General features: G+C 39.1%; 1 protein-coding gene and 1 long non-coding RNA gene across 9 annotated transcripts in view; one reads left to right on the plus strand and one right to left on the minus strand.

Moving 5' to 3' along the window:
• The window catches only part of GABRB2 (gamma-aminobutyric acid type A receptor subunit beta2), a 395,901-nt gene that overhangs the window by 367,844 nt on the left and 15,264 nt on the right, over positions 1–12,793 (plus strand). The window lies entirely within an intron of this gene.
• LOC112543729 (uncharacterized) lies at positions 1,458–11,864 on the minus strand. Of its 2 annotated transcripts, XR_003086946.2 has the most exons (4): positions 11,769–11,864; positions 11,602–11,680; positions 11,266–11,361; positions 1,458–1,563 (listed from the first exon to the last, which is right to left on the minus strand). It is a non-coding gene; the product is annotated as an uncharacterized LOC112543729 (long non-coding RNA). The 2 variants fall into 2 exon arrangements; XR_012896303.1 differs by having other exon boundaries at positions 11,602–11,802.

A 12,793-nucleotide genomic window follows, 5' to 3' on the forward strand; every position in this document is an offset into this window, starting at 1 on the left:
GCCCCACCCCTGGGACAGTGATGGCCCGTCACAGGGTGGAAGAGCAAGTCAGGCATAGGGGCACCAGTTTAATAATTCCGCCTAGGGCATCATAAATCCTAAGGATGGCCCTGCTCCCACCCATGCCCAGGGTTAAAAACCTTGGATTCCACAAGTCTTGCAAGAGAGAGAGAGCTCCCCCTTTGCTGCTAAAAATAAAATACCTACGGTCAGTGTGTGTGAGTATGCACATGTATGTACACACATACACACAGAATTCAGAGATAGTTTTACTACAAAAAGAATAAAAAAATTATGCTTAAGCATATTAATATTTAACTCCTATTAGAGTAGAATAGAATCAAATATCTTTCTATCCATCACTTTAAGTATAAAACGTTTTAAAGTCCTTTCCCAAATTTCCCACAGTGTTTGTTTCTCACTATCCAGTCCCACCTGCAACAAAATACATTTGACTGTTTCGGATATTATGGCAACTCTGCTATTATGGCAGGACTTGCAGGATCCCAATCGCTCTCCTCCATGCAGCTGTTCCAGAGAAGGAAGAAACATTGGCAGCATGATTCCACTTGTCACTTGATGTCTAGTAGGAGAGAGTCAGCAGAAAGGCACAGGGACTTTTTATGTCATGGCTTCCTGTGATCTGTGGTGCTTGGTGTTTCTGAGAGTCAGAAGTATTAACCTCCATTATGTGACATTTATTTGAACCCCACCAGCCTTCATCCAGGACTTCCTATGAAGTACATAGGCATCTGGTGACCTGGCAGTTGGGGGAGGCTAGACCCAGCTCCTTCTCTTATGCCCAAGGTCCCACCCTCCTCCTTCCTTTTTGCTCCACTCCTCTGCAAGGATCCCAGAGCACCCATCTGCATCCACAGCACCAGGCATCATAGCTGCAGTGCCTCCAGCCCTAGTGCACCTGGTGGCCAGAGTTCCAGCTGGTCAGATATTATGGCTGTAGAGACTGCAACTCCAGAGCATCAGGCAGATAGCATAGTCCTAGTGCTGGCTGCCCTGCATCCGTTCAGGATGACCTTTCAGGATGCAGGCAGCCAGCCTCAGCCAGCCTGGCAAGGGCAGAGCTCTGGGAACTGAAGAAAGGAGCCTGGGATTGAAATGTGGGTGGGGCCATTCCAAACTGTTTGGGGAGGTACAGCTTCCCATGCCTACGATACTCACTGCCCAGGACAGTATGGACAAATGTAATATTTGCAATTTTATTTCATACTGTATTCATGCTAAATGCCTTGCATTTCTTTATCTTTCAGAATTTACATATGAGAGAAATGCAGTGTCATTTTTAATTTTTGTGGCCTGTATCCTTTTTTGTTGTTGCTGTTCTTCCGGAGTGCATAGTTTCAATAATAAAACCAGAGTTAAAGTACACAAAAGCAAGGATCATCTGGAAATATGCAAGCATGGACTGGTTAAAAACAAATAATACATGATAGGCTTTATTTTACTTCGTTGTCACTTCTATTAACAAGAGCATATAAATGATCAAGCCTGCTATATGCAGGATTTTCTTTTCTGCATTTCTTCAAGTGTTTTGTCCTCACCTGCCTATATTTTAAAATTGAAACATCATTAGCTGACCTTAACAATCTATTCTGTGTTATAAGTCTTCTAAAAATCTTTCTTTTCATGTTAAGTTTAATTGTTTCCCTTGTAAGCTATCTCATAGTATTACTTCCAGGTTTGCCTTCATGTATTAACTTCCCTTTATTGTGGACACTCAAGTTATTTGTAGATAATTATCATATTTTTTTCTTGACCTCTCTCTCTCTCTCTCTCTCTCTCTCTCTATATATATATATATATATATATATATATACATATATATATATATATGATGTTCCCAGTCCACCCTCATACTTTGTGATGTTTTCTCCTAACTTTGTCATTGTGCTAGTGCCTTCAATATATTATCCTTTTCATATTGAATTGACCAGAATTATACTCACTATTGCAAATACTAATGTATTAAGGATGAATAAAGCAAGATTACTGCCTCTCTTCACCTTGAAGAAATAATATGATTTATACACCCCAACCTAGTATTATATTGGATTTTATTTTCTAATTGTGATTTCCTCTGTCTACTAAGAATAACAACAATAAATCTTTCTTTACATTTTATATAGATGCACAGAATTATTTTATACTTAGTGTTATTTTGTCACAAATGTATAATCTTTCTTTATATTAGTAACAAATCTCATTTTTATTAATTTGTTCTTATAGATCCAAAATGCTTTTGCATTTTTCAATGCCACATCCAGCTTTGATCACCAGTCCCTAATTAGTAGAATCTACAGACTTATGTATTGTATTCTCTACTTTGACTTCTGGGTCTTTTATAAAGAAATTAAAAAATGGGAATAAATTCCAGTCCCTCTACCCTACTAGAAATCTCTTCCCAACTAGATGGACTACAAATTATAATTACTCTTTGTATGTGGTTAGATAGCCAATTTTTTATCCATTTTAATTGTGTTTCTGTCGAAGACATTTTGTGTTGGCTTTCCTCTCCTGTGATACTGTATGAAGTGATTTTTCTGAAACACAGACATATGCTACATTCCCTTCATCTGGCAAGATATTTAGCTCCATAATGCTTTTGTTCCCTATTTGCTTCATTATTTTGCAAAGGATGGATGTGAAGTTTTAAGGGTAAAAACAAAAGTGGTATCAGTTTGAAACACTTCCATGTTCTGAGACATCTCTATGTCTCCTCAGTTTGTATTGATATTGGTTTATGATCATTATTTCAGTACATATGTATCCTCCAGAATTTTGGGGTGTAAGTCTGCTTGGCATTAGATTCAAGATTCTTCAAGTAAATTTTAGCTAAATTCGGTCTCTTTTTTAAGTTGTGAAAGTATTCTTACACAGCTGATCCTAGTAATCTTTTCTTTGTTGCTATTACCTAGGGTTACTACATTAATTCTTCTAGCTTCTATCACTCTCACTGATTTCCTCAGTAAAAAATTTCATTGTAGATATGTCTTATTCTCGATGTAGCTTGTAGCTACATTAGTAAACAGTGTTTTCTGTTGTGTCTGCTTCTGTTTCTTCTCCCATGCAGGATATGTAATTCTGACTGCATACCTTTTGACTTTCTATTTCCCATATAAATTCTTTTTAGCCCTGAGTTTATCTAAGCAGTCTATGGTTTGCTATACTGAGCTTCCATCATTATGCCTTTTGGAAATGTCATTGTTTTCTCTGCCGTCATTCTTGTTAGTAATCCATCCCACTTGAGTCAGATTACCACTTCCAGTGGCTTCTCTGGAGACATAACAAATATTTTCACATTTAAATAGCAATAATATCATCTCTTGTTTTTGATATATTAGCAACATTCCTTCATTGCAGTATGACGATTTATTTTAATGGATGTTATGGATGGCACAGTGAAGCTTACAATAAACATGCTGAGCTAATAGCAGGACTTTTCTATGCCCTTTTCTTGAATGAACTAGTGTTCAGGAAATTTTGCCTTGGGGGAGGTTGTGATGTTGGAAAGCACTGTGAAGTTCCTTTTAACACCGGAGTGGGGATATGTCACTTCAAAAGTGTGAGGCAACACCGCAAGGAAGGAGATATGGACAGTGCAGCAGTGAGATGTGTTAGCAAAAAGTACTTCTGCTATATCATCCACAAAGGCACTGTTGTTTAACAAAAAGCTAAAACTGACTCTCTTGAAGCACTGAAATAAAAACACTGCTTTTCCTTATCGTCCCCCAGGAATGAATACTTCTTTCTTTATTACCAGAGCACTATCTGACATTGGCAGGTGCAGTGTGTATGTCTCTGAATTAATCCCCTTGTGCTTATGCAGTTGATTTTTACCACAATATTTTGTACTATACCTTTTCTGTTGTTTAAATACAGTTTGCTCATACTGCACTTAGTCATTTATTAAATTAAAAACATATTTTTTCTTTGCAACCACACTGTTTTGTTTATTTACATGCTGAAGAGTCTCACACATTTCCATGCAATAGTAGCAGTGATCCATTGTAAATTGTCACATTATTTCAAGCAAAAACTGTAGACTTCTCTCGAAGAATTAAAATTTTATTTTGCTATTTCAGCTCAAAATAATTCAATATTCAAACTACTTTTATACAATTTTGCTTTATCACCAACTGTGCTGTTTCACAGTTAGGGTGGCCAGATGTCCCAGTTCTTATAGGGACAGTCCTGATATTCGGGGCTTTTTCTTATATAGGCACCTATTATCCGCACATCTTCTGTCTCAATTTTTCCCACTTGCTATGTGGTCACCCTTTTCACAATTTAGACAGTTTATTTATATAGATAATCCCAAAATAGCCTGAAGTACAGAAATGTTTTAACTGACACAGATTACACCTAGGCTGTGTCTACATTGGTGTCATCTTCTGCAAAAGCGGCTGCCTGTCTACACTGTCTGTGAGTTCTTATGCAAGAACACTGACGTTCTAATGTATGAAATCAGTGCTTCTTGTGCAAGAACTATGATGCTCCCACTTACGAATAAGCCCTGTTGAGCAACTGTTCTTGCGCAAGAGGCCAGTGTAGACAGGCAACATGAATTTTTTGCGCAAGAAAGCCCTATGGTTAAAATGGCCATCAGAGTTTTCTTGCACAAGAGAGCGTCTACACTGACATGGATGCACTTGTGCAAAAGCACATCTCTTGTGCAAAGGCACATGCCAGTGTAGACACTCTCTTCTGGAAGAGTTTTTGCACAAGAACTCTTCTGCAAAAGAGTTTTTGCGCAAAATCATGCTAGTGTAGATGTAGCCTAGCTATAGCATGTGATGGCCTAATGCACAGAAAAACTAATCCTGTATTGTACAATCTTTAAGGTCCTGTTTTATCTTAATGTCAGCATTAATATATCAATTATTGAAGTCTCCTCACTTTGAAGTCTAACACCAACCCTATTTACACATATTTTGAAACATTTTAGAAGACTATTGAAACTGATTCTTTGAGATACATTTTTTAAATGTGAGCTGACATTGCTAACATCACCATGTTTAGAAAAGGTGTTTGATCTGGAAACAACAGGTTTTAAATAGATCATGTATTTTTAAAACAATGAACGATTCTTTACTCAGTAGTCTGTGTTAGTAAAGCATCTAGAGTCAAAATAACTGATGATTACAGTATATTACTCTTATCGAATATAAAGTGACAAATTAGTAGACTCATCAAAGGAATTACTATGTTCTGCCAGAAAATTGGGTAATGCAATACTCAGATGGAATCTTTTTAGATTTTAATTACAAAAGAAATGTTGCCCCTTTGAGACCAACTGTGGAGCTTAGGGAAGCAAAGGGATTTAGAGAAACTTTTTATCAGCACCTCAGCAAATCAGAGCCACCATAATTTGGCTGGGAAATAAGAGACGTATCCCTAGCATGTACATCCCTCTTGGGCCTCTCTGGACCATGAGTCTTCTCGATGTGAGGGAACAGAGGAAAGCAGTGTTCTTTTGGGGATATTCAGCACTAACAGCATTCTAATTGCTCAATTTTCAACTACATTTTTTCTACTATAGAAAAAAGAGTGATTTGTTTGGATTTTGTGTATAGTATGCAGACACACTCCTCTCCCTGCCAAGTAGGTAGACAGGGAGGGTTTGAAGAGAGTGGCAAGGCTCCACAGCCACTTGCACTCAGAGGCTGAGCTAGCAAAAGGGAAACAGTGTGGTTCAAATGATGTAGAGCTGAGTTTGCTAGTGTCTTACCATCTTTGCTGGACAAATCACTGACTGTCTTATCAGATTTCCAGCCCTCTTGCACCACCAGAACAGCACAAAATGGGCTAGAATGCAGTCAAGATCATGCTCTAAGTATTAACATGAAATAACTATACTCCAGTGTCATTAAACAATATGGAAGAAGAAATTTTTTTAATACTATTTTGGAATAATACTTTGAGTTTAGATTATGAGAAACTGTACTGAGGAGAAATGGGAAATGACAAGAGCAACTGAAAAGTGTAGAAACTGTATAATATAGAGGGGATGAGACAAAAGCCTCTTAACATGCAGTCAGATTCTACCATCCTTATTCACACTAAAAAAAACCAAGATGAGTTTTAAATTAACACACACACTATTACACACTGAATGACCTCCTGAGGTCTCTTCCAACCTTATGATTCTATGATACTAGCACTGAACCATACAGAATTCTATTACATCACCACTTTCAGGGACCTAAAACTTCCAATTTAATATCTGCTACATCACCCATGCCCCTTTGCCCTGTGCTTTGGGGGATATTCAGCACAAACAGCATTCTAACTGCTCAATTTTCAACTAAATTTTTTCTACTTTAGAAAAAAGTGTGTTTTGTTTGGGGTTTGTTTATACTACTACTAAAACTGTATTGAGAGTTATTCTTGATGCTGAGCTCGAAGCTATATTCCTGGCTGAACCAGATTACAATATCTGTCATAAAAATGGATAGTGATAATAAAAACACCCTAAATGGAAAGACCCAACATTGACCCCACATCTTTCATCCTACATTTGCCATTCATGCATCACAGAAGAACACCTGAAATCCAAAATTAAAGGAAAAAAGTAAAACCTTTGCCCCATTAGCATTATCTAGGAATCTGATATGAATTCAATTTGAGAAAGTTCCAATCTTAGCCCGTGGCCTTTTACAGAAGTGATCAGAAGGTAACTTATCAATACAGCCCATAATGGTAATCCAACTGACATCAGAATAAAGGTCATGTCAGCCATGTGGGGTTTTCTGTTGTGATACTCACAATGCCATCTTTAATTCATGTATGAACAATATGCACACATTCTCTGCTTCTTTAAGGCACATCAGTCTGCTTACATCATCTAAGAATCTGTCATCCAAACTGACCCTAAATTAACAAGCTGGCTCTATACTTCTGAATTTCATGTTTGTAGTTCAGATTTTGTAACAGCAGATATAACTATGCCAAACAAAAGATTAATACATAAGTGTAACAACTTTAGTTGTATTAAACTTAATGCAAATGAAACATAGGGGAACCTCTGCCTATTGACAATAGAGAAGGGACTGGAAATCATACTGCTAGGTTCTGTCTGCCCCTACTAAAGATGTCAGCTTGAACAAGCACTTACATGCATTTAAAGTCAATATAGTAAACCTTACCTTTCAGGTAAACCTATACATACGAGGTTATTGTGCACTAGATTATTTACCCAGCATTACTCAGGTCCATAAATCATAGAATCATAGGGTTGGAAGACACATCAGAAGATCATTGAATCAATCCCTAAAGCTGTGTCTAGACTGCATCCCTTTTCCGTAAAGGGGATGCAAATTAGACACATCGCAATTGCAAATGAAACGGGAATTTAAATCCCCCCTGCTTCATTTGCATAAACATGGCTGCCGCTTTTTTCTGGCTCGGGGCTTTGCTGGAAAAAAGTGCCAGTCTAGACGGGGATCTTTCAGAAAATAAAGCCTTTTCCGAAAGATCCCTTATTCCTTTTTTTAAGAGGCTTTATTTTCTGAAAGATCCCTGTCTAGACTGGTACTTTTTTCCGGCAAAGCCCTGAGCCGGAAAAAAGCGGCAGCAGAAAAATGCAGTCTAGACACAGCCTCTAAGAATAACTAATCCCAGTTAAATCATCCCAGCCTCTCCTCTTAAGTCATGTACTCAAGCCTCCTAATCATTTTTAACAGTGTTTGGGATTCTTCCATCCTAAGTGCAGGACTCTGCATTTGTCCTTGTTGAACTTCATCACATTTCTTTTGGCCCAATCCTCTAATTTGTCTAGGTCATTTTGGATCCTATCCCAGCTCTCCTGCATATCTGCCTATTCCCCTAACTTAGTGTTATATGTGAACTTGCTCAGGGTACAATCCATCTCCTCATACAGATCATGAATAAAGTTGTTGAACAAAACCAGTCCCAGAACTGACCTTTGGGGCACTCTGCTTCATACCAACCACCTGCCAGACATTGAGCTGTTGATCACTACCCGTTGAGCCCGATGATTTAGCCATCTTTCTATCTACCTTACAGTCCATTTATACAACCCATAGTTCTTTAACTTGCTGACAAGAATACTGTGGGAGACAGTATTGAAAGCTTTGCTAAAGTCAGGGTATATCATGTCAACCACCTTCCCCATATCCACAGAGCTAGTTACCTCATCCTAGAAGGCAATCAGGTTGGTTAGGTATGATTTGGCCTTCGTGAACCCAAGTTGACTATTCCTGATCACTTTCCTCTCTTCGAAGTGCTTCAAAATTGATTCTTTGAGGATCACCTGCCTGATATTTCCAGGGACTGGGGTGAGACTTTCTGGAGTTCCCTGGATCTTCCTTCTTCCATTTTTAAAAAGATGGGTATGACTTTTGCCTTTTTCCAACTTTCTGGGACCTCTCCAAATGCCATGCATTTTCAAAGTTAAAGGTCAGTGGATCTGCAATCACCTCAGCCAACTCCCTCAGCATCCTCAGATGCGTTAGATTTAGACCCATGGATTTGTGCATGTCCAACTTTTCTAAATAGCTCTGTCAGAGCTATTCCCCACTCTGGCACTCTGAGTGCAAAAGGTGGGAGCCCACAAAGACCTAAAATACTTTGTCTCTATAGGCACTGCTTAAAAGAAAAGCTCTCCAGAGTGAAAAATGCAGACCAGGTAGCTACATCCAATTCAGTTTTCAGCATTGTATCTTCATTAGTTCTTCTGGCCCCCCTGCCAACACTCTTGTAAGCTACCTGAGTTTAACCCTTTCACCGAATGCTGGCCAGTACTTCTCCTATCCATCACAAATTCTTAACCTGTTTTTTCTCCACTGAGGGCTGCCACCTTCTCCCCATATTGTGCTGCTCAGGCTGCTGACCTTGTCCATGAAGACAGAGACAAAAAAGCATTGAGTATTTCAGCTTTTCCCACATCATCTATAACTTGGTTGCCTTCCCTGTTCAGTAAACATCCTACACCTTCCCTGACCACCTTTCTATTGTAAATATGCCAGTAGAAACCTTTCTTGTTATCCTTCACATCCCTTGCTATGTGCAATTCCAATTGTGCTTTGGCCTTCCTGATTACACCCTGCATGCTGGTCAATATTTTTACATTCTTCGTAGTTATCTGTCCAAGTTTCCACTTCTTTTAAGCTTCCTTCTTGTGTTTCAGCTCACAAAACTTTGCACTATTAAGCCTACCTGGTTGCCTACCATATTTGCTTTTCTTACTGTGTATCAGGTTCCCACACCTTCAATACGGCTTCTTTAAAACACAGCCAGATCTCCTGGATTTCTTTCCCCTTCATATTAGCGTTCCAGCGGATCTTGCCCATCAGTTTCATGAGGGGCTCCAAGTCTGCTTTTCTGAAGCCAGGGTCTGAATTATACTTCTCTCCTTTCTTCCTCTGTTCAGGATTCTAAACAGGAGCCTGAACTTCTCATGATCATTGCTGCCAAGGTTGTCCCCCACATCTACTTCTCCTACTAACTCAATTAAATGTTGTTTTATGGAAAATAAAATAAAAATGTACATGTTTCATTTAAATCATTATTCTGGGTTGCAGCTGGGGATGAGGGATTTAGTCTGCAGGCTGACACCAGTCCTCTTTCACCACAACGGCTTGAAGCCACATGAGAAGCACCTCTCTATGGCTGCTGCACCTCCTGTGGCCACAGCCAGGGGAGAGGTGCATGACCCCCCCCAGCTAAGTCCCGATTTATCTGCCTCCTATGCTCCTTAGCTAGAGTGAGGAATGAAGCAAATTGTGTACTGTCCCCTTGCTCCCTGAGAAAGAGGTAAAAGAGGAATAGCAATGTTCCTGAACAAATTAGGGAGATGGAGCTTGTGCCACTCTCTCTGCCCTCATCAAGGACAGTTAGGGATGGGGGGGATTGGGGTTGGGGTAGCCCTGGACATGGGGGAGAAGGGATTGCATGCCACCAGCCAGCCCATCATTTTCCTCGGTTTCTGTCACTTTTCACAAAGATTTTTATGAGACGCAATTTCATTTCAAGCACATCCTATTTTCCTGGCACACTAAACCCTTGTCTTGTTTTAAGCCATGATATAAAAGGAAGCTGTATACCAAATGTGGTGGTCCTAGCTGTAACAGTTTAGAAGGATTTCTTGAACAAACATACAGACACAGAGACAACTCTCTCAGATATATAGTAAACTTTCACATTTACCCAGCATCACTCAGGACATTAAGGAGGGACTCAAGGCAAGGGGCTATAGGTGTGGAGGGAGTAGGAGTCAGGGCAAGGGGTTGGAATGTGTGAGTCACTGGCAGGGGCATGGTGTCCACCTGGCAGATCCCCATGGCTAATCTTGGGGCCTAGTCAAGGCATTTGGGGACATGCTGCCTGGATGCTTGATCCCTGGAGCAGGCTAGCATATGGGAGGAGGGGGGCAGTTGCCCAGCTTCCAGCTAACCAACACAGGAACCTTGCCAGTTGATAGTAGCTGGCAACATCCAGAACCCTGCCACCAGCCAGACATCTCTTACCAGTGTGCCTGCTCCCCTGTGGTCATTCTGCCATATATCTGTGCATGCTAGCAGACCCCGCCTTTTGCATTTTATGAGAAATAGCCATATTCTAGGCAAATCCCATTGTCCTGGCACAACCAAACCTTTATGTTGCTTTAAGATATCATAAGAGGAAGCTGCAGACCAAATTTAGTGGTCCTAGCTCTTACTACTTAGAAGGAGATCTTGAATAAATAGAATTACAGATAGATGGACAGACAAACTGACACCCAAACTCTTGCAAATATATACTAAGTAAAAAGTATTAGTTTTATTATTTGAAGGAACAACATTAAGAATATTATCATTGGCAGGTACAGAATTGCCACATATGAATTGTGTGAAATCTTTAGATAATCTGATTTTCAGATATAGTTGTTTGGGTTATTTTAAGATTATTTGGAGAGAGAAAAACATATCAGGTGATCCAAAATTCACGTTATTGGTATCATGTTAATTGGGATTTAACTAAATGTCGTTTTGATGAGGGAGATAGTACACATTTTTTAGTCCATGTTCTGCAACATTTCCCCACCAAATAGATATAGTATTGGTGAGTGCCTTGTGTTCTGTAAAAGACACAAAAGTATTCTAATGCCTTGTCTATTTTTCTTAGGTTCTACTAGACAGAGGCAGTTGATTCCTCAATACTATTGAAAAAACAAAATTGCAGTATCAGATTTCAACCCAGAGTTGTTTCCCTTATTTAAAAAATAATGAAAAATGATTGCTACCTTACCGTCAAGAGTGTTCTAAGCAAGACAGAAGTAATTCCACTTATTCTGTGCTCTATTCTGTGCTGATTCATGCCTCAGCTGAAGTATTGTTTCTTGTTCTTGGCACCACATATCAGGAAAGATGTGAACAAGTTGGAAAAAGTCCATATAACAGCAACAAAAATAATTAAAGCTCTATAAAACATGACCTATTAGGGAAGATTGAAGAAGCTGGATTTGTTTAGTCTGCAGAAGAGAAGATAGAGCAGGGACATAATAATCGTTTTCAAAGATTGTTATAAGTATGAGGGAGAAAATTGTTCTCCTTAACATCTGAAAATAATACAAGAAGCAGATACCTTAAACTGTAGGAAGGGCGGCTTGGGTTGGACACAGAAACATTTCCTATCAGGATGGTTAAATACTGGAATACATTGCCTAGAGAGGTTGTGGAATCTCCATCATTATTGATTTTTAAGAACAGGTTAGATAAGCTCCTGTCAAGGGTGGTCTACATAATACTTACAACCTCTGTGAGTGCAGGGAACTAGATTAGATGATCTCTTGAGGTCTCTCTTAGCCCTACAATTCTATGATTGGATTGGATTTTCAGAAACAGAAAATGCTGATCCTCAGGAAGGTATTAATGTACAGTCACATTGCAGTGTTCCATGTAGACAGAGTATTATTGTGACATCTGAGTATTCCAGTCATGGGCCAGGACACTGTTGCACAGGGCATTGTACAAACACAGAATGAAAAGACAGCTCCTTCTCCAAACGTGTATGATATCAACAGGGAAGACAGTTAAGAAAACAAACCCGGTTCTATAAAGGTTAAAATCACCCAGAAGCTTAAAGTTACCAGACATTCTTTTGAGCACTGCTACACTTGGGCTAGGTCTACACTACACCTTTTTTTATTATTATTATTATTTCACATTTTGCGTACTTTTTTCCGATTTTTTTTTTCTGAAGAGGCTTTTCCGAAATTTGGCCCATATACACTGGGCCAAATTTCGGAAAATCCCCCTCTTTCGGAAGATCCCTTTTTCCTCAGAGAATGAAGAAGACAGGGCTTCCTGAATAACCCATGTGTTTGCCAGTTTCAAACACAAAATACTGATATCACTATACATAATAATTAAGGGTGACATTTGCCTAATACATTTTTAGACATTTTACACTTTCCCCCCCAAGATGTAAGCATTCTTTTTGATTTGCCGGAATTAAAAATAGTATGGTCTTAAAATACGTGGAGTGAGGATGTTGTTGTGAAGTGGAGTCCTGTGTTACACAACGTGCTATCTGTGTTTGCATGCCTGTGTGCATGCATGCAAAAATTTTAAATACTTTGCCATTTTTAGATATACATTATATACATGAACATACAGGTAATTCTTGGACTTATGAAACAATTGATTCCCAAAAATTACATTGTTAATCATAACTTGGATTCCACTCCATTGTGGTTTCCAGTGTTCTAAAGTTGAACCTAATGTTGTAAGATGAAGCAGGGTGTCAATTCATAAAATGTCATAAGTGCTGTTCA

The sequence above is a fragment of the Pelodiscus sinensis genome, chromosome 17, assembly GCF_049634645.1.
Source record: "Pelodiscus sinensis isolate JC-2024 chromosome 17, ASM4963464v1, whole genome shotgun sequence".
Taxonomy (NCBI): Eukaryota; Metazoa; Chordata; order Testudines; family Trionychidae; genus Pelodiscus; species Pelodiscus sinensis.